This window comes from Meriones unguiculatus, chromosome 2, assembly GCF_030254825.1.
Source record: "Meriones unguiculatus strain TT.TT164.6M chromosome 2, Bangor_MerUng_6.1, whole genome shotgun sequence".
Lineage (NCBI taxonomy): Eukaryota > Metazoa > Chordata > Mammalia > Rodentia > Muridae > Meriones > Meriones unguiculatus.
The window spans coordinates 40,843,827-40,866,850 of NC_083350.1; the positions used below are offsets into that span (position 1 = coordinate 40,843,827).

General features: G+C 41.2%; 1 long non-coding RNA gene across 1 annotated transcript; it reads left to right on the plus strand.

Annotated features, from left to right (window-relative positions):
- The first annotated feature begins 205 nt into the window (after nt 1-205).
- Nucleotides 206-21,380, plus strand: LOC132652124 (uncharacterized). Its single transcript, XR_009589609.1, has 3 exons — nt 206-321; nt 7,288-7,394; nt 21,310-21,380. It is a non-coding gene; the product is annotated as an uncharacterized LOC132652124 (long non-coding RNA).
- The last annotated feature ends 1,644 nt before the right edge of the window (nt 21,381-23,024 follow it).

A 23,024-nucleotide genomic window follows, 5' to 3' on the forward strand; every position in this document is an offset into this window, starting at 1 on the left:
CGAGCGGCTGCTGTGCTCAGAAGGCAGCACACACGTTTCCAATGAGTCCTTGCTCTCAACTATAATTATCCACAATCACGTTGTTTGTTTAGCTCTCACCCCAGAACTGTGAGGACCTAGAAAGCAGCCTTTCACCCCGTTCCAACCCTGAGGCCTTTGCAGCAGCTGTTACTTTAGTCAGGACCGTGCTGGGGCAGAGAGCCACGCTGCACTTTGTCCGATGTCAGCTTTGTCCTGAGGCTTCGTCTGAACTTGCTGTTTAAGTCTGAAGAACGGACTTCTCCCTTGACCGCCCTGGCCTGGCCCTTCCATCTTTTCTGGGTTTGTTCTGTTTTGTTTTGTTGTTGTTTTGCTTTGTTTTGTCGGGTTCCATGAGTGCCTTCTACAGCATAATGTAATGTACTCATTTTGGATTTCGGCTTATTTTCTAGAATGCATGCTTCTGAAGGCCACATATCTCTGCAGATTGTTTAATGATAAACTATAACCTTTTAAAACAGCACTTGGCTGTTTTAAAGGAGTGCCCAGAAGCTGTTTGATGACTAAATGGATGAGTAAATGTTTTCATATCAAAAACTTAAAAGCTCAATAATTACTGGTTTATTAAATTAATGACTAACTCTCTGACCTGAAGTTTTCTCATTCGCAAGAACTAAAGAAAATAAAATTTAATCCACCAGAAACAGAAATAGGGCATGGCTTTATTTTCCTTTGCTTTTCCTCGAGAGAGGCTTCAACTAAGACCATGCACCCTAACGCCAGATATTGCATGGGATTCAGTTCCCAGCTGAGACACTTCAGCCCCTTTACAAAGTAATCCTAAGTCCGCTCTGTTTACCTAAGTTCATCAATAGTATCCACCATTTACAGCTGCTGCTCAGGAGCAGGAATGATACTTGAAAGCACTGGACCACAGGCTATTGAAAGTAACGTTAAAGACTGACTATTTATGTTATGTGTATGGGAGGGGGGCTGATTGAGTTTTACATGTATTGTGTGCATTTAGTGCAGCTGCCCACAGATGCCAGAGTACATCAGATACCCAAGAACCAGAGTTCCAGTGAGCTACCTGCTATAGATGCTGACAACCAAATCTGGGCCTTCTAGAAGAGCAAGGGCTCGTCCCTGCTGAGCCCCCTTCCCAGCTTTTTACATAGTGCCTACCAGTCCAGCTGCCTTCATGGTGATAAGGAGATCCTGTAAGACTCGGTTAGCAGCCACCTTCAGGGACCAGGCTTCAGTAGCAGGGAGGCTGTGATCTCATCTCTGTCTCCACAAATATGGACTTTTGTCTCTAGAACCGACCAGGCTCCTAAGCATGCTGGGTAGGAATGGGGGTGGATAAACATACACAGCTCTTTCACATCTGCTAAACTGAACGCCCTATCTTCTCATCAAACACACTGAGTCCTCCAAACACAACAAACTATGTGCGTTTCTTGCTCAAGCCATACTTACACATTCTTTTCTTCACCGATTCATTGATTCATCATCATCGAGTAGTGACTATAAATGCTGACTCTATGCTAAGCTTGGGTTGTATATCAGTGGATAAATCAAAGAACGTGCCATAAGTACAACAGTCGATAACTAAAGATGCCAATATCCAATCACAGGCAGTGATAAGAGCTCTGAAAGTCACAGTGAGAGACAATGACAGGGGCAGAAATAGACCTGACTAAATGGTAGAAAGAGAGGTTATCTTAGAACTGAGAACAGAGACAACTGACTGTTTCATATCATCCTGCTGTACTTCCCTACAGAGCACAAGTTCTATAGAGGGTCTTAAATCATACCTACAAGTACTACATGACCTTGGCAAAGCAAAACAGGCCTTGGCTTATCAACAAGTGTGTATGCACCTCATTGGCCTTTACTGACACCTAACATATGCAAGACAGGGTGAAAAAAAAAGTTATAATATTCTGGCTGATGTCCTTTTAGAAGGCTCTTAAGGTTTTTAGCTCAATAATTAGAAACAAATTTTATTTCTCACAATAAAAATGGAGCCATCGTTTCTTTTATTTTCATGGATTGTGCCTAGTCGCTGAGAGTAGAGAAGAGATTCAGCAGGGAGGAAAATGCTCCAAGCAAAACATAAAGCTTGTAGTAATCTTCAAGGGAACTGACATTAAAGGCAGTTGACACAGTAAGACAGAGTTTTGCTATAGCCATTGTTTTTTGGCTTTTTTTTTTCATATAACAGACAGACTTTTATTTGCATTTTTTCATGGTTTATAAAAAGATACAGGGATCTTGGCGTGGCTTCAGGTTTTTAATATGTGCCCATACGGGGAGAGGGGTGGAAAGAAAAGAACAAAGCTGAAAAAAAAATAATCCAATAGTGGCATATCCCTCCTTTTTTTATTTTTTCTTTCTCTCTCTTGTGAGAATAAAGACAAACAATTTAGACTCACTGGGAAAAACTGCCTGGCACTGTTCATTCATGTTTTCAGCTGTAATTAAGCATCTAATGCGCCAGATGGCTAAGTATTCAAAATTAGTACATTTCAGCTCGGCTGAAACAGTTCATTTTGAAGTGTTCAAAATACTATCCAGTGGTGCTTAACAACCACGCAAGGGAATCTTTCAAAATCTGGCAAGGTTTGTTACAATCTACACCTGCTCGGAGATGTGCACTTTGATACTTCTGCCTCTGTTTCCCATCTTTCCTTTTGACCTTTGTAGTGCTTACTACTGACTCGAAACTCAACGGGATCTAGAACCATGTAGGAGACAAACCTCCGGGTAGTTTCTAGACTGTGCTAGAGAGGGAAGGCCCTCCCTAACTGTAGACCTAACTAAGGACCAGCCTATTGCATGAACTGGGGCGGAAGACTTAATAAAAATGAGGAAGAGGGCTAAATATTGCCATGCACCCTCTCTGCTTTCTGAGTAGTGATACAATGAAACCAGCTTCCTCAAAATTCCTGCTTTGATGGCTTCCCGACCATAATCAAATCCTTTCTCAATTCCTTAGTTTTACAAGGTAATAACATAGTCTCATTGACTCTAGCAGAACTTCTTTCCTTGACTCTTTGACTTAACAGATACTCACGTGATTTGGTCTGGGTATGGCAGAAGGGACTGCTGTCAGTGCTAGGTCTAGACTTCAAGAGCATCATGTACGTTTGCTTCCATGCTCACACTTCTACAACTGTCATGGAAAGAGTCTCTCAGTAGACAGCTAATTCTACATCATCCTGTACCCTAGAATCAATACATAAAAAACGTAACTGAAGACAAACCCATATCAAAAACTTTAGTTCAGGTGGACTTTCAGGTGGGATCAGAGCTGCCCAGTTAAGCCCAAAGTATATCAGAAGACTGTCAGTTAGCCTATAGATACACAACTGGAAAAAACAAAACAAAAAAACAAAACAAGATTGTTTCATTAAATTACTGAATTTGAAGGTAATTTGCTATGCATCAAAAGTTGCTGATAAACTATGTCTTTGCCCAACTTTCTGGGATCACTGGTGAAAGAATTTGAAAAGGAGAAAGATACTTCAAGCCACACAAAGAATATATCACAAATTTCTGGACAAATTTGCTTTAGATCCCTAATGCAGCTAACTTATTTGGATCTGGACAAATCATCTATACATCTTTGATACACTGATATCACCCACCTACAATTCTGTTAGGTTAGTTAACTAAAAGTTGTTTGGCACTTGTATTAACACCAATTTTTATGAGAAAAAGACTGACAGGTTCAAAGTGTCTCTTCTCTTAAAATAGATTTGAAGGAAGAAATGGTAAAATGAATCTGTGAAAGGAAAAATGTGGTTATATATTGTCTAAGCACTGTAACTGTTTCACAAATATTCATTGACTACTATCCCCAACATTCAATTGGACATGTTCAATAAATCACATTAGTAGGTATTTACAAAAATATTTATTATAAGGTAACTTGATACTTTTAAACCAGTAAGTGGGAGCCTAGCCTGGTACATACCCAAAATCCAGCACTAAAGAAGCATAGGAAGGAGGATCATGAATTCAAGGCCAACCTGGGCTACATAGGACAAAACAAACAAACAAACAAACAAACAAACAAACACCAACCCAAGTGGAGGGAGATGCATTCATTAATAGAGCGCTTGCAATGTGGGTGTGGAGATTTAAGTTTAGAATCCCAGCACTCAGGTTAAAAGCCAGAAATAAGAGTGCACACCTGCAGTCCAGAGCTGTAGAGGCAAATCCCTGACAGGCAGAGTAGCCAAGGCAATGAGCTAGCGGTGCAGTGAGAGACACTAGCTCAAGGGAGAGAGAGAAGCTGTGGTGGGGTGGGAGGAGGACAACTGAGGAAGGCACCTGAAAGCAACTTCTGGTTTCCACGACATGGGTGCACATGTGTGCACATACTCCCACACACATGCACTCACACAAACAGAACTAAATTAGCTTCAGTTTTTAATTACAATAATGGAAGAAAGTCTAAAGATTGTGCTCAAGGCAACACTGCGTCCATACAAAGACCCATCTGATTATGTTTTCCCCCAAACATTTCTATATCTCCCAAGGAAAATTCCCTATGAAACAATTACATACAGTACTTCATCCAATGGCAAAGAATTCTTGGGAAGACATTAAGTGATCTCTTTGCTTAGTGTTCACTAGAGTATGAAAGAAAGATGGAGAAGCCAAGCTTTATTATTTTGTCTGCATTAAGCACTCACGGATTCTGTTGCTTAACTCCCTGGAGGAATTCAATTATGACCAGACCTTGTTGTCCCAATTAGCTGCAAGGTTTCTGTTTCTTTCTCTGTCCTCCTTTCTCTTCCCTCCATTCACCTTCACGGCTGTGTTAGCGTCCTTAAAAGGGCAGCTTCATGCAAAAAAACTACATGCATGGCACATTGCACAGACCAGTCACAGGCCACCTGCTGGTTTCATGTGAAGGCTGCAGGGTGGCGGCCTGTAGATTAGGGAGTTATAAGTGTGCCTAACACTGGAGTGTGGGCCACACAGACATTTTCCAGGCTAGCAAATAAACCAGACTTCTTGTGTGGAGGTAAGGAGAGAAGAAACATTGGAATTATGGATTAAGCATACTGCCTGAAGGACCATCTAGCCCAATACCATCATTTGATTGATTACGGAAGAAGAAAGGAGAGGATGTATTCTAAATACAAAGCTTCTCTTTGAAATACTTTTAAGTAATAGCTTGAGAATTCAGAATAAACCAATGAATTAAATACATCTTCCATTCCTCACATGGTAGCAAGGAATGATTTTAATTATATTAGTTCAGATTCAATGTTGTTTTCTGATGATTCTTGCTTGGAGCAATTGTGCATTAAATCCTTTAAATATGTGAAAATGCTGGGTATTTGGGAAAGATTAATTTGAAATTTGTCATGTTGCTTCCCTCTGTTTTGACTTTGGGTTTTCATTTACATTTAGAAATAGTGCTTCAAGCATGGGTGAGTTCTTACAGTGTGCAGATAATTTGATCTGCAACTATGTCTAAAGAGTAAGATAATCCCATCTGTGTTACTTACAGGCTATTGATTTAAATTTGAACACCTTGGGCTATAGTTGCCAATCAATCTTATAAAAATGACACAGCGGGATTGGAACTTCTCTTTCTGGAAATAATGACTATTCTTCCTTAATACAATCCCTTGTTTTGCTCTGATTTTGAAAGTGCCTGAGTATATTGCTTTTACTGTAAGCTGCCTCAAATCTTCTCTGGGAATAAGAAGGGAAGAAATCCATAAATAGAGTTTAAGTGACTCATGAATTAGTCAATGGAGAAACTGCCAAAGGACTGTGCTTATCTAGAAGGCCAGAACGGGCCTACTGGCTAGAATTTGGGACAAAATACAAACCACCCACTTCACAAACTAAAATAAGGATTGGGATAAATGTTAACACCTGATAGTTTCTTAATCTAAAATAAAAGGAAGCCAGTTATGCAGTTCTGGCACAACAATTCTGATTCCTGTGTTATTCTCCCACCTTCATCCTGACTTCTGTCCTCAGTCTCTGGCTTTCCAAGGGAAAAAGAGCCTGAGTCCAAACAAGGCATGTAGTTCATCTTCGGCTGGTCCTGGTCATTGGAACCTCCTGAACAGTGGGTCATATCCTCCTCCTTCACAGTTGTCTATCTGTAGTCACTGACAGCCCAGCAGTGCAGGAGTACTTCTGTCACACTCCCCTGCCTCAGCATGGGTTCTATATTAACATCAGGGGAATTTACTTCCAACAAGCTCAATCAACTGCTGCCATTCCATGCAGACTTGCATTTCTTAGGCTGGATTTCTCTTTGTTTCTTTGCTTCTTTGTTTGCTTTTCTCTCTGTCTTTCTTCCCAGTTTTCTCTATTCTTCCACCTAAAAGATGCTATACGAAGAATATTAAGGCAGAAAAAAATGCATGCAAATTATCTCTGGAATTTGTACCCTAAATAAAGAATTAGAGATTTACTTCTGTGGTCTTTGATTTTGGAAGTAAAGTCAGATCATACAGAGTACAGCTTACATACATAACAGAAATCTTTAATATAACAGGCACTAGTCATAGCCAGGCATAGTGGTTCACGCCTTTAAGCCCAGTACTGGAGAGGCAGAGGCAGGTGGATCTCTGAGTTCCAGTTCAGCCTGGTCTACAGAGAGAGTTCCAGGATTGTCAGGGCCACATAGTGATAAACTGTCTTAAGAGGAGGAGGAGAAGGGTCACACTAATCATTCACAACTAATAATCAGCCCTTATGACACGGTCAGTCTGATAAAGGTTCATACACAGATATATAAAGAGGCCATGTATTTGAGGAGAGAGGAGATGGGTTATTGGAGGGTTTGGAGGGAGGAAACAGAAGGGAGAAATGTAATTAAATCACAATCTGAAAAATAAACAAAAATATAGATGCAATTAGTGGAAAAAAATTAAAAGATTTTTCAGCAAAAACACTATGAAATTGATAAGAAGTTTCTACTAAACAGTCAAAATATTTGTTACAACCAGCTCTTGTGGTCTCTGAATAGAATTACTGTTACAACTTTTAACGGTTTTTGTTTGTTTGTTTTTTTCAAAGACGCTATCCAGCAGCTATCTGTTTAGAACTTCGGTAAAAAAGAATATTGTTTTAAAATGAAGATATGACAAATTAGTCAATTACTGAGATTTTAATCGGAAAAATCATGAGGCAATGACTTCAAAAGATACTTTACAAAAACAAGAAATATTTTCCAAAAGAAGCTACCAAATGATTGTGAGTAAAGGCTAAGAATTGTCTAATATTAGAAAAAAAAATAACTCTAAATTTTAAATTATTTAGGCGGAGGAAATCTCTCATTGGGTGAAGCACTTGAGACTCGAGCGTGAGGACGTGAGATTGGATTTCCGTCCACGTACGGGAGACGGCGCAGCACTCCTGTGGAGAAGGTGAGCAGAGGGTCTGTGGAAGCTCCTGGGCCAGCTACAGTGACAGGCAAAAGGGGCACTGGTACAGTCCAGGCAGGAGGCATGCCCCGACACCCAGCATTGCCCCGGCTTCTGGCTTCAACCTGTGTGCCAGGGAGGCATGCCTCTCTCTCTCTCTCACAGACACACAAATGTGCACACACACGAAAACACAAGCCCTAAGGTTTTCTTAAAACTTTATTTATTCTTCTTTAGCTTTATTTGAGTTATTAAACTGCTGTCCAATCATTTATCATTTGCTTTAAAGAACTTCTAAGACATTCAAAAACATACACTCATTACAAATATTTTTTGTAGAAATTTATTATTATCGTCTGTGTGTTTGTGTGTGTGTGTGCGCGCGCACACATGTGTGTGCATGTAGAAGGTCAGAAGACAGCTTTGTGAAGTTGTTTCTTCCCTTCCACCCTTAACGGGGCTCTGGGAATCGAATCCAGGGCAAATAGCTTAAGTAACAAAGAATTTAACCCTCTGAGTACTCAACCATCATGAGATAGATATCTTGAATCTTTCATACAATTATTCACTGAAATTAAGCATTAGACCATATTATTATGCTAGTGCTTTAACTATATTAGGTCAAAATATAAAATTGTGTTTTTTGAAAATGCTTATTGGGTGAGTTGCAAAACAAAGACTACCTTTTTATTTTTATGTTTTTGAGACAGGATCTCACTTTGTAGGCCTGGCTTACCTGGAACTCACTATATAGTTCAGAATTCATAGAGATCTGCCAGCTTCTGCCTCTTTAGTATTGGGATTAAAGGTATGCATCACCATACCTGGCCTCAACATTGTCTTAAAGCAAAAAGAATGCTTTCCAAATATCTGATAATTAAAGACAAAAATGGCAATATGACTCATGCCACACAAAAAAAACTCACAGTGTAATTTACATTTTTTCATTAAAATGACACTGCATATAAATGACTTAAATTTAATGTCCATAGAAATCGAGGAGGCTAGATAAACAGCTATAATGGTTTAGATATGAATGTCCCCCCATAGGTGTATATATTTGAGTGTTTGGTTCTGAGTTGGTGGAACTGTTTGGGAAGGGTTAGAAGGTGTGGCCTTGTTGAAGGATGTTTGTCAGTGCAGGTGGACTTTGAGGTTTCAAACAGCCATGCCATTTATCATTAGCTCTCTCCAACTGGTGGGTTAGAGGTAAACTCTCAGCTGTTGCTCTAGCACCATTCCTAACTGCCCATGCACGTGTTTCCTGCCATGATGATCATGGACTCAAACCCTCTGCAACGTTGAGCCCCAAATTAAATATTTCATTTTAAAAGTTTCTTTATCATAGTGTTTTGTCAAAGTCATAGAAAAGTAACCTAGACAAATGGTTCAGCCAGTAAAGATCTGCCATGAGCCCTGGTTTCATTTCTGTTGCTCTTTTAAAATATCCTGTCTAAACAAAGAAACATGCAAGCAGAATGGGTTGGATTTTTAGCTCATAATTCTAGTTAACAGGCCATCCCAGCAGGGAAATCAAGGTAGCAGGAACTGACAATTACAGTCACTAGCAGAGAACAATGAATGTGTGCATGTTTACTATTTGACTCACAGTTCAAGATCCAAACCCAGGGAATGATGCCTCCCACCATGGGCTGAGTCTTTTCACATCAATTAACATAATCAAGATATCCCCCGAAACACACACACACACTCCAGCACACTTGCTCACAGATCAACAATCCCTCATTGTTGATCTTTCTTTCTAGATAATTTTGGATTGTGTCAAAGTGACAAAACTAACCACCATACAAGACCCTGAGTTTGGATCTCTGGCATCCAAAAAAAGACAGGTTCTTTACAATCCTAGCAATGTGTAGAGGGGGACAGGAAAATTATTAGGCCTTGCAGCTCAGTTAGTCTAACAGAATTGATGAGCTTCAGGTTCAATGAGAGGCAATGTCTCACAGAATGAGCTGGAGAGCAATAGAGGAAGATACTCATTATACTCAATATACAAAAACATACAAATGCACACACACTACACACACACACACACACACACACACACACACAAAGAAAAGGAAAACTTATTTGTAATCAAGCAACACAGCACTTACATAGTAAATGTGGCATAATAATTTTCCATAATAATTTTGTAATTTTGTAATATGAATCAATATAGCAAAATTTAGAACTGTAATCAACCATTACATAAATTTCTGCTAGACTGAAAAAAAAATCACACTTCATTGATTTTAATAACTCTGAAGGTGCTTTTCAATTTATACAATGATTTAATAGCAAAATACCATTAGAAGTTGATGAGAGAGGTAGCAAACACCCATAATGCCAGCACAGGAGAACACTGAGACATGAGGATCATTGTGAGTTTGAGACCAGCTTAAACTATGTATTGTGATCCCGTCTTAAAGAATAAAAATGAGAGTCAGTAAGATGGCTCAGCAGGTAAAGGGGCTTGCCACTAAGCCTGAGGACCTTAATTCAATCACTATAACCCACATGATAAGAGAAGAAAACCAAGTACCATAAATTGTACTCAAACAGGATACACATATGGTAGCATGTGAATGAACACATGAACACACACACACACACACACAACTAAATAAATAAAATGTAAATAATAAAAAATCTTAAAATAAAATTAATAAAAGCAAGTATGCAAACTAACAAGTACCAAGATAGCACAACTTAATAACTTTCCTGTTGCTGGAAATAAAAGGTATTGTGCTGATAACATTTATTATTAGTCCTATAATTATTGTGATGGTATTATCTAACCTGCTATCAAAATTGCCAAAAGACACAGGCACCTGTTAGATTTTATAATTGTCTTATATCACCTTGGGCTGGGCAGATAATTATACTATCTCATATCACCCAACCCCCACCCCATGCCATTTGCCTTAATCCTTCCTATCTGGGCTACCTTCCATCCATAATCTTATAAATACTTGCTTATTCTTCATCTGGAGTTTTCCTTTCCTAGCCATTCTCAGAGTCCTTTCTCCTGGCCCACCTGGTTTCTTCCATTGTGACTTCCTCCTTCCTTCTTTCTCCCTGTCTGTCTCCTTCCCAAGATCTTCTCTGCCCTGCAAGCCCAAGAACTTTAACACTGCCCACTTCACTCTTGTCCCGCCCAGGTCCAACAGGAATAATTTCTTAGGCCAGGTTAACGTAAGGACAGGCATTCGTGAGAATGTGCTTGTCCAGGCAGAGATCAGAATTTGTGGCCAGTAATTAGCATTAAAATACATGGTGCCAGACCAAACCCCAACAAGTTTCCTTAATTTTGTACTTAGTTTTGAAATTATGGCAAATAAATTAGTCCAAAAAAATGAACCAAATTTGGCATACCAATGCAAATGTTAGAAGAGAATGACTGGACATGGAACTCGTATGTGCATGTATGCCTACAGTCACTTGAACATGGGAACATATCCAGCTGTTCCTTTTGTGAGAAATAAATATGGATCAAGGATTTCTGATGGAAATTTAGCATCATTTTGTGACATGCTATATTTATAAGCTGCTCAGCCAGATTTTAAAGACTTTGTATGAAAACAAAGTGAATAATATCCATGGCATCTTACATTCATTATGAACTTTGAAATAATGGCTCTGATACATTGAGCTAAGTAACATATATTTAAGTGAATTTCACAAGTCATTGGTCTATACTGATAACTATGAGAGACGCTTTTCAAACAACAAATAAATGACAAAGATTAGGCAAAAATCCCTCCCCCCAACACACACAGAATTCCAAATTATTATGGTTTTGCTTCCCTTAACACTGACCTCTAGGAGGTACTGCCCAACTTTTTGCCCTGTAAGTTTTCCTTCCAAAGAGAGCAATGTGGAAAGAGATTTGTTCTTACGCTGAAGAAACCTGGCATACGCCATTGAGATAATCAATGTTAACATTATCAGAGATAAGGAAGATCTAAGGTCTGCTTCACTCTGAAGCAAATTACTCTATGACACTGAGCGTGCTGGGTACATCAAAATATGATAGTGGACCAGAGAAGCAGGCACCTCCATTCCAAAAGGATAAAACAGATACAGAGCTAGAGAGATGTCTCAGGAAATAAGAGCACATGTTACTCTCGCAAAGGGCCTGGGTTCAATTCCCTGCACCCAGTCTGCAACTCCAGTCTCAGGTGATCCAATGTCCTCTTCTGACCTGGGTGGGCAGCAGGCACACAAATTGCACACATGAATATGTGTAGGCAAAGCATACATGTAAAATAAAATAAATCTTAAAGAAGAAAGGAAAGAACAGATAACAAGTCCCACGTCTGAAATTACTCCCAAGACCTAAAGATAATTTTCTTTGACTTGAAGGGTAAACATATATACACCAAGTGGTGACTGGGCCCCCATAAAACTTCACTGGGCCTAGTTAGTACTACAGCTCTCACTATTGTAGTTAGGTTTTCTTTAGCTCTCATGGGCTGGAACCATGCATTTATAAACCTACTTGGGATCTTAGGGGTGGCGATACACCCACGGATGCATTAGGGATTGTCTTAGCATCCATTCTCTGAAATGGTTAAGTCTCCACTGTGGATTTCCACATAATAGTTATGTGCCCAGGGTAGCAGGCATTGCTGGAAGCCATACCTCAAAGGCTCACTGGCTCAATGCCAGTGACACCTCCTGCATGCTGCCAAGGTTTAGTACTGTGCCTATAAAGGAATGGCTGCCATGCCAGGACTGTACCTGGGGCCCGCTGAACCACATATGTGCAAATAAGGAACAGGCTGTGAGGAACAAAGCTGGAGAGACCTGGGGCTTGTCCTTTGAAATCATCCTGCCCTCAAATTCTCTAAACTCTCATTCTCTGAGCATAACCAATGACCTTCCAAACGTCCTACAGGCCATACTTCCCTTGGGTTGATAAAGAACAAATGACAAATCCTATTAATTTCTCTATCAAAAACCATCCTGTGTCATCTCCTTAACATGCCTTCTCATTCGGTCAACATGAACAAGCTGAGAGTTTCCAAATCTTCACATTTGGCTTCAGGATTGATTAGAAGTGTCACCTGAAGTCACTTCCTTGGCACAGCATACTATGAACATCCCCGGAAGCTGAACTGCCCCTCGATTCTTTTCACTGAAATACCTCCCTCCAAATGGCCTACTTCGCCATGCACTTCTGCCTTTGCCCCAAGCACAAGGCCCTGAGAACAACCCCTCCATGTTCCTTGCCCCTTTATAATAAGAATTACCTTCCTCCGCTTTCCAGCATGTTCTCCATTTCTGAGACCACGTCAGAATGCTCTTCACTACCTGCATTGCTGCCGGTGTTGAAATTGTTGAAGCTTCCCCTCTGTTTTTGAGTCCTAGCCTGAACTACTTTTTATGGTCTGCTCACAGCACTGTAGCTTTCTAGTGAAAGCCTCATACTCTGCTCCTTACTTAGCTGCAAAGTCACTTCCTCATTTCAGGTGTCTAGTGCATGAACACTCCACCCGATCTACCAGTTTCTGCCTTAGACTACTCTGGCTGCTATAACAGAATGCAAGAAGCTAGGTACCTTCTCAACGACACAGGTTTGATTCTCACAGCCCTAGAGTCCCAAAAGGCCCAAGGCAAGGTGCTACCAAGTTTAGTATGTGGGAAGGGTGTATTTGCAAGTCCGTAGTGCTACTGAGTTTTCAGGGTACAAGCTTGGGCCCTGGAAGTCCTCACAAGCTAGTTTCAAACACCCACCCTGTATCATTTGTAATAAGTGAAAACCAGATGATAGATATTTATCCAGTAACACCACATTAGGAAGACAGAAAGACCAGTGACCCTCAAATCTGTGCTCTGGGCACTGATAGGAGGCTTGGGTTCACAGAGGGTGGGAGGTATGCACAACTAAGCAGACCTGGTGTGGGCCCACCTGTCACGTGAAACTGGCTTGCTGTCTGCCTGCCTTTGCCATTCTCGGCACCCGAGGTCCTCAGATATAGGATGAGGACTGAAGGGTTGGCAGGGGGACCTCCTGGCCAAGAACAACCAAGCATTTACTGCCTGGCACCAAGCTTTTATTCCTGTGCTTGAATGGGCAGCACGTGACTCCCATGCAGGGGCAAAAGCCCCGAAAACACGGGGAGGGGGAACTTCTTTCAATCTGAGAGAACAAACATGTGACCCCGATCTCCAAAGATGGAGCAGGCAGCTGTACACAGTCTCAGACCAACTGTGGATTCCCACATACTTTTCTCCAGGAGAAAAGTTAAAGATTTCCCCCACACACATTTAGGGCTCAGTTTCCAGTCTCCTGTTGCCTGGCTACCTTGTTTTCCTCATGCATACCCTAATGACTTTTCCTATAAAACTGGAACTCCCTGTGTATAAAGTTATCTTGCCCGAAGTTAAATGAGAACAATTTATAATGCACAGGAATAGAGAGGCTCAGCCAACCACGCTGCATAACTTCTCACGTAACACGCAATTGTTCAAATTTACCTAATATTACCAAGAAATATACCATATGGTTTTCTTCCAGGCAGATGAATTTCTTCCAGGCAATGAATTTCCCGCAGATTTCAACGGCTGCAAAATCTCTGAAGCGCTTGGTCAGCTGCCCCTCATCCCATCTTCAGTCCACCTACTGTGTCGTTGAGCGTTGTTGATTCAAGCAGGGTGGTGCATTCTTCCACACGAATGTGTTTTTCTATCCTCTTCCTGTTTATAGTTATCATATTTTCCAAGGAAAGCAGAAATCACGGAAAGACCCAGCAGTGGCTCCTCTCTGTTTTGCATTCTCTTTGCTGACTGGCCCTCCTTCCGCAACCATCGCTCCTGACACCTGTGCCTGATATACTCCCATACTTAGGAGATAGACAGGGATATGCTTGCTCTGTGCTGCCAATTAAAATTTTAAAAACAACAAAACAAAGTACAAGGCTAGCTCATTTATTTATTTTTTTTTTTTCTGACATAGAATGGGCCAATTGGTCCCTTCATTTTATTCAACACAGTTTTTAGTAATCATGATAGAAGCCAGGCTTTTATCTTGGTAGAGTAATTGTTCTCCTTTGCTTGATGAGTGTCTCCTACCTATCATGCAAGCTAATTCATCAGTCTTGGAAAGGAGAGGTTCATGCCTCCCTTTCAACGTTGCCCTATCTTACCGTGACACAAAACAGTGCCAAGCCAGGATCAAGGTTAAGGCGATGATGAACAAACTTGAACTAGCTGTTGATTTTACTCTGACACTAACCAGACCCCAGGCGCTGAAAGATACTTAACTTAATTGCTTTTCTAGGAAGGAGCAAGATGGGGAAACTGAGCACTGTAATCAGTGCCAGGTCTTTTTGTTAGAAGTGCAAAAGACATCAGCTGCAGTACTGGGGAGGCAGTGTTTCTTGATTTCCTTCCTGGTACTTAGTTATTATTCTGAGGAATGCATTTAATTATAGAGGACTTAGCTATTTGCTTTCTAGTAGCTAGCTCCCTCAGTGATTCCTACCAGAGCCTTCCTTGAGCTGGAAAAACAAAGGTATGTTTACAACTAGACAGCATCTTTTGGCTCCCATTTCAGAGCTTTCTGCACACCAAAGGAAAGCAAGGTAGTGTGATGCAAATAGGGCCACCTCTGCCAACCAGAGACCTAGTTCCAACTGCATGCAAACTAGAACTCTCCAAAGCCCTGTGAACTGTAAATAACTTAGGTTGTGAAAAGGGTCAGTTTAGTTTAATTTAGAGTTTCTCGGAGCTTTTCTATAGGAATTCAAACGCCGCTGAACAAATCCCTCTGGGGCTTGTAAAAAAAAAAAAAAGAAAGAAAAAAAAATCCTGGGCCAGCACCTCTATTTACTCTTTAGACTCCTGCCTGTCTGGTGGAGGTCTGCTCTTAAAAGCTAATCAGTTCTCCCACAGTTGCTGCTGGCCCTCGGTGGCAAGCCTGCCTCCTCCACACAGTCCCTGGATTGAGTTGCCAGAGCACAGGGCTGATTGGGAAAATTGGCCGAGGATGCATTTGCAGGAAAAGCAGCACTCAGAACAGAGAGAGTCTGGGAACAAGTGCAAATTCTGTCAGCTTCCCAATGCAGCCCATTTCCATACTGCCCAGCTAACAGTCACCTACCGACTTCCTTTTCTTATAAGCTATAACTTCAGTTTCAAAGCAGCCAAAAGGGGAACAAATAAACAAGATAACAAAAGTTAAAATTAGGCCTCTTTTCCCCCTGTGTTAGCCTATGGCTGTCTGTCCCTTCATCAGACAGGGAAACCCACAGTCCCAAAGGATTAAATACAGTATTCCAAATAAAGGAATGTTGAGACGGAAAAGGCCCTTGGGATCTTTACGTCCTGCTAAATTCTTTGGCAATACCAGTGGTCTCTGTCAGACTACAGAGGAGATGGAAATTCTAAAGTCTCACTTTCACCAAACTCAGAAAATAAATGGTTTGCAGCGTGGCCAAAAGATTAGACATAGCTCATCGGAGGAGCCCTTACTGAGGAGCATAAGGCACTGCATACTAAGTAAGATGTTAACGTGCCATGCTCCGAGGCTCTTGAAGATAGAGCAGATTTTTAATTTCCACCCCTCCCAAAGTTATATGAACATGATTTCCCCCAAAGTGGCAAATTTCACAAGATTTATTGGTAAAGACAGCTGCCTACTCTGGGACAGAACATGAGAAATAGCCCAGCATATGCCATAAAGCAAGTTAATGCTCTGTTACGATCAGACTCGAACTGCTCCCCTCTGAAAGAAAGCTCAACTCTTCAGTGCAGATGGTTTCATTCTGTGAGCACCTTGATCAATTTATACTGCAAAGAGATGCAGACAGGTTTCTGAGGATCAGTGCTGATTCGAGAGATAACGGCAATAAGTGCTTGATAGTTCTGAGGCAGTAGCCTCTCCTTGCTGATGAGGTCTTTGCAGCATGGCTTCAATCATAGGCAACTGAGGCTATCAGAGACCTCAAGAGCCTGTCTTCCCCAAACATCTGCTCTTTCCTACAGCAATACACCACAGCCACAGGACTGGGTGGTTTTACTGACTTCATCTTTCAATCAGTCTATACTTATGGAAATACCTTATCTAGGAAGGGAAATGCTTTGTCTTTTAATATCTATCCATGTGTTATTTATTAACTGTCTACACTTTGCAGGCACTGACAATACCTATTTTATACACTTAAGTAAGATTATCTGGCAGGGGAAGTGTGTTGGTACATGCCTGTAATCCCAGGATTCAGACAGAAATCCCTTCAAGGACTCTGTTAGAAAGATGTATAATTAAGAGGGTGAAAGAAAGGCTGGAGGTAGGGTGAAAGAGAAAGAGGAAAAGAGGAGGAGAGAGCACGGGTCCTTAAGCACAGTAGAGCCTTTTTCCCGCAGGTGAGCAATAGCTCAGAGAGCTAAGATGCCCCATAATCAACGGTCACCAAAGCTAACGGTGATTTCTAGATCCTTTATCTTATAAGATCAAAGAAGGAATGCAATGGTCACCTGGACCCTTACTGTAAGAGGGAACTGAAGATTAAGGAAGCAAACAGTTGATACATAGCCTCAATGCGGTTCTCAAGAAAGAGTTATCACAAAGAGTTCCCCTCTGAGGGTTAATAAGCTTTTGTTGTGCTGAGGCATGGTATGAGCAGCTGGTCAATCCAGTTGTCCCATCTATGAGGTATTCATGTGCCCTTCCACCTAATGTCTAGAGTTTGGCGTACCATCTTCCAGGGATCCAATTTCAGGATTTCCACAAATCTGTGCTCATTAAAGTTGCTGTGTAAGCTGGGTGTGGTGGCATATGCTTTCCATCTCAGTACTAGGGAGGCAGAGGCAGGTTGATCCCTGTGAGTTTGAGACCAGCCTGGTCTACATAGAAAGTTCCTGGGTAAGGCAGCCAGGACTACATAATGAGACCCTGTCTGAAGGAAAGATAAAAGACAAAGCTACTTTGTATAAGAAGCACCAACACAAAGCAATGCTTCTTAACATTTTTGTTATTTCTAGACTCTGGACAGGACAACACTTCTAATAGAACCAAGAACATTTCCAGCCTCTAGCCAAGACAGAACTAACTAGCCAAGTCATGTCCAGGGGCAGAAGCACTTATTTCCAGGTTGCTACCCTAAACTGCATTATTGATTTCTTTCTCTTGTTCTTATTAAAGAGATGGGGGGAGAAAAAAAAAGAAGGGAAGGAGGGAGGGAAGCAGGTAGGAGAGAGGGAAGGAAGAAGGAAGGAAGAGAGGAAAACAGAAAAGAGAAACATGGAAGAGAATGAAAGGGAAACAGAAAAGAACAAGAATCCATGGCATAGAACATGAAGTTGGGATGGAGTCTGGCTTCCCAGATCAACCCTGAGCACAACCAAACCACATAGCCTGCCCCAGATGTGTCTTTTATGCATTGCACTTGCTTTGACTTTGTACTAGAAGATGAGAACCTAGATGAGCAGGAGCAAGAAGAGAAATCTTGTACAGCCACAAGAATAGCTATAGCTGCTTAGGGAGCCTCCAGATCAGGGAGGCCAACGCCCAGTTTTTCTCTGAGGATCGCAGCAGCAATCTGTCATCAGCATGACTGAATCAGCATGACTGATGGAGAAAGGAAGCGCAGAAAAGCAGCTGTTGTGTTGCTATGCTGTACACAGCTCTGCACATATGGTGCCCATCCCTACCCACACAAAAATGAGTACACTCACAAGAATGCCCACATATGGTATGTGCGCATTTACAGTAATGCATTAGGGAAGGGTAACTATGTGTGCCATCCACTGGCTTTTTTTAAAATAAGTGAACAAAGGAATATAGACACAATTTTAAAAATAGTTAAGGTCTAAATCACTTCTACTCTTGATCAGTTTTTTTTTTTTTCATATAGCTATAAATGTATGTATTGCTCCTGGTGAATTTGATTTCCTTTAATTGTTTATATAGCCATAGTGTTTGATCTTGCCAAATAGTAAATTTGGGAAATGCAAACATTTGAGCATTGTTTGTTTTGGTCTCACCGTATTGGCACACCACTACCAATGAAAGAGGATGAGCCAAGTCCTGGAAACAAAGATTCCCCTCGCCTGGCTCCATTTGCCTTACACATACTTTGGTACTGTCAGGCACAGTATGAACTTGTACACTCTGATTGCTTACTTTGTAATTAGCTGCATGCCTGAATTGGGTCTTGAGGATGCAATGTTTGGGGAGCAGTTTCCTGGGCCTGCATTTTATACATGAGACTATCTTGGCTCACAAACTTAAACTCACAGCTTGAAATAGCCCAGGCTCTTTGCTAAACATCATGTATTTGGAAATGAACATTCAAGTCTCAAGTTTATTTATTTATTTATTTATTTAAATAGTCCCATATCCTATGCTACTTTCCTCTCCTCTTGTCTTTCCCCGTTCCCTTCGTGTGTGTGTGTGTGTGTGTGTGTGTGTGTGTGTGTGTGCTTTTCTAACTTGTCCTTCTGGTGCCTTAAGCCAAACTCTGCTATCCCAGCACGCTTTCAGCTTCTGTTTCTTTTATGTGATTTGACCTTGCAGAATTCTTCACTAGCCAAAGCAAGGCTCTACCTTGTGCATCTCTGTCCCTCTTCAAGCAAATAGTCAATAAAAGAGGAAGCTAAATCCAGATGTTAAGAAATGAAAGGGAGTCCAGAAATAGATCTGAAGGAGGCAACATCAGGTAGGACAGACAGAAGGAACAGAGAGAAGGAAGGGTGTGAAACGAAGCAGGGTGACACTGGAGAGGTACATTGGCTACATGGATGAAACAGTCAGATCAAGAGAGATCGCCTCAAAGGGAAAATGGCCAAAATCTTGGTTTAGGCAATAAGTAACTTAGGTAACACTAAAACGCCACCACTTACTAAAGCACAAAGAAGAGAGAACGAAACTCAACAGATTAGAACTTGAGATGAATTGAATTTCTCAAAACACCAAGAAAAAATTGGGGGGGAGGGGGTGTGTGAAAGAAAATGAGAAGGTCTGAAAGCTATCAATGGCAAAATTCACAATGGGCAAAGACTAAGTGTTCAGAGACTGCTGGGGTGATGTCTTTGTGCACTTAAAAGTTGTCTTTGTATACTCATATGCTGATTTCTGTGCCCAGAGAGTTGAGTACAGGCCAGACTTTCATATTGTCACTTTTATTAAGCATCTCCTGCCTCAATATTTTGTAAACATTGTTCTTCATTACCTTCTGATTGGTCGAATAAAGGGCTGAATGGTCTATAGCAAAGGCAGAAGAGAGAAGTAGGACTTCCGAGCAAAGTAACTCTGGGGAAAAAAATCAAAGGCACAAGGATCTGCCTTGGAGACAGGAAGAAAATCAGATGTATGAAAATGAAGAAAAGGTGACAGACCACAGGGCAAAACTTAGATTAATATAAATGGGTTAACATAAGTTATAAGAGCTAGTTGGGAACAAAAGCAAGCTAAGGCCTAAAGCTACTAAAAATAAATGTAAATCTACATGTCATTATTTAGGGCTAGGACAGACATAGACAGTCCTTACAGATTTATGATATGTTTCTGAGAAGCAGCAGGCATGAACACTTTCACAGGGCACAGTCCCTTCACAGCAAGCCCTCTACGGTGCATCCATCATTCCTTAAAAGTGCACAGAATGAGCCAGAGATGACCTTTCCTGTTTTTCCATGAATGATGTTAGTAATGGTGCCTTCATCCTCATGGAACTCCCCAGTGCCTGAAACAACCTCAAGCCTCTCTACACTTAATACAGTGAAGTGCAAATCCCACAGCAGAAGCACAAGGAATGCTGAGCACCCATTGCCTAGTCAATTTTAGTGCTCACCGTCCTTGAACCCGAGTCCACTGTTGAATCTCGTTGCTTAGTCAGCACATTGCTGGATTTTTATCTTAATCCTCAGCACAGCTGTGACAAGAACACAAAAACACAGCTTTGAGAGAGGATCTCATCATACAGCCATGGCTAAGCTACTCTCTTTGTAGAGCAAGCTGGCTTTGAACTTGTAGAAATTCTTCCTTCCTCTGGCTCCTGAAAGCTGGGTATGCAGGAGGATGCCACCACTCACACCCAAAACACAGCTTATTAACAGGACACACAGATATGGAGTCCACATACTAAAGAGAAATAGCTAACAAGATGAACTTTTTTTAATGATGTATCAAAGTATGCCCAATAGTAGAGAGAAACCTTAGTCACTAAAGACTCTTGAACTTGATAGTAAAGAAATGAAATTGGGAAATTGATAAGTAGGTATAATTTGCATTGTAAAGTTATGGGCAATATGGTGCTACATAAACTAAATATTAATACTGTGAGAGAATTTAAAATTAAGTACAGGTCACCCGGAATTGGCTTAAGCTATATTCAGTATTCTTTTCTTACTGTCTTTCTACTGGGTGTACTTATTTTTAAGAAAAAAAGGCCGGGAGAGAGGGGTCAGCAGTGAAAAGCACCAGCTGCTCTTCTAGAAGACCCAGGTTGGTTTCCCAGCATTCACAAGGTGCTTTACAACCATCTGCAACTCCAGTTCTAGGAGATCCAATGCTCTCTTCTGGCCTCTGTGGGCACTAGGTATATAAAGGGTACATATGCATACATGTAGACAAAACACTCATCTACATAAAAATAAATTAAGAAAAGCAAAGGGGTTTGCAAAGGTTTTCGTTATGGTTAAAATCCTGTTTTAAACCAAGTCAGAAGAGCAAAAATCTGTGGCCAGAATCCTCAAATATTTATCTGTCATTATTGTTTATCATTTTATACAGAGATAATACCTTCCTTTCTTCTTTCCTTCCTTCCTATCATTCTTCCAACATTCTCTCATGTTTACCTTACTTTATCAACACAAAGACATATGTAATTCTGAGTTGTCCTGCCTGAGAGTATTCCTCTCATGGAGCATAACTTCGTATAAAAGTAATTTTCTTTCTTTCTTCTCTGATTAGGGAATGCAGGACTGTAACCGCTGGTACAATATGAATTGAACAAGTGAGGATGGACGTTCTCGTCAGCCATCTCAGAGGTAAATCATTCTTTAAGAATGATGTCAGGGGTTAGGGAGGTGGATCAATGAGGACCTGAGTTTAAACATCCATTTGAAAAGTGGGTCATGGCCATGAATGCCTGCATTGTCAATGTTGGAGGGTAAAAACAGACAGAAACCAGGAGCCCAGTGGCCAGCTAGCGCAGCCTGAACAAAGAGTTTCAAGTTCAGCGAGGTCCCGTCTCAGGTGGAGGAAAGCAATTGAAGAAATCCCCTACCATCTCCCTCAGGCCTTCTCATTTAAGCCCGTGGACATCTGTATCCCCACATCCCAATGCAGATATATGCTGCCACAACACAACACAATCCATTTTAAAAAGGACGACATCAGCTGCAGGGTTTTCAAAGATTCCCTATATCGGAAGAATTTATGTTGCTTCCCAAGTTTACTGAGAATATTTTTTATGTCTAGGTGGTGATTTAAGAAATTTTTTTTGTATTTAAGGAAATCATGACTTTTCATTTTTAGCTGGATATTATGATCTTATAATGATATTTAAGTGTTTTAGACCAATCTTGCAATCCTAACTCAAACCCTGCTTTTTCTAACACTTTATTGGTTTATATACGTATTTGATTTTTTTAATTTTTCTTAGGAGATTGGACTTGAGAGACAGAATTTCATGGCACATTGTGCATATGCCATCCCACTAAGCCACACCCTCATCCCTACATGTACATTTAATGAGGAATATAGTTTCTACTGTTCTAACATCCTCACTGATTTTAGTAACAGGATGATACTAATCTCACAGAATGATTTGCGAGGTTGCTGAGTCAGATATCAGAGAGAAAAATATTTGAAAATGAAGTTTCATATGAGATCAACTACCCAAAAGAGAGACAAGAGTTGGACAGGGCTGGCACCAGTATGGCTCACCAAAGACAGAAAAGCCACCCACCGACACAAGTTGGTAGAAGTCAGGGGTCAGAGAAAGTTGCTCTTGGGACTGTGTCTCACAGGAGTTAAGGGACTGGTGACTGCTGAGTAGCACCGAGACCCCTGGCTACTGTGCACCAACAGAAGAGGGAAATTGACCCCACCACGGAGGCTGCAACCCCAACATGGTAGAAGGTTGGCAGCAGAGAAGCTCTGTGCACTATAAGAGCCAGGTTTCTGGGGTTCTTGCATATCCAGTTTGTCTTCCTTTATCTTTAAACCTCTTTCCCTCTGCTTGGTTTTCAATAGACACTTATCATTCATTTGTGTTGGCAAGGCCAAGAGTTTTTGCTCAAGATGGAGTCACCTAAGACACCAAGATGGATGACACATGTGCCATCTAGAACAGCTTGTCTTAGCAGAACAGCTTGACCACAGCCTCCTGCTATTCCAACGATCAGAGCCCACCGCTACTTCCCACCCTTCAACCCCTGGTAAAACTCTACTTAATGTAACCCCTTTTGCCTGGAGCAGTTTCTTTTTTCCTAAATGCTCTCCCACCCAACTAAAAGCACCCTATAAAACCCCACACTCATTTTTTGTGGTGGTGCATTCCCTTCTCTTGGGGGATAGCCCAGCAGTTTGCCTCCTAAATAAAGTTTTGCCCTTTGGCCTCAGCTCAGGTCTGGCAGTCTGTTTCTGTGGTTAAGCCACACCGTCTGATTTCAACAGCCTCC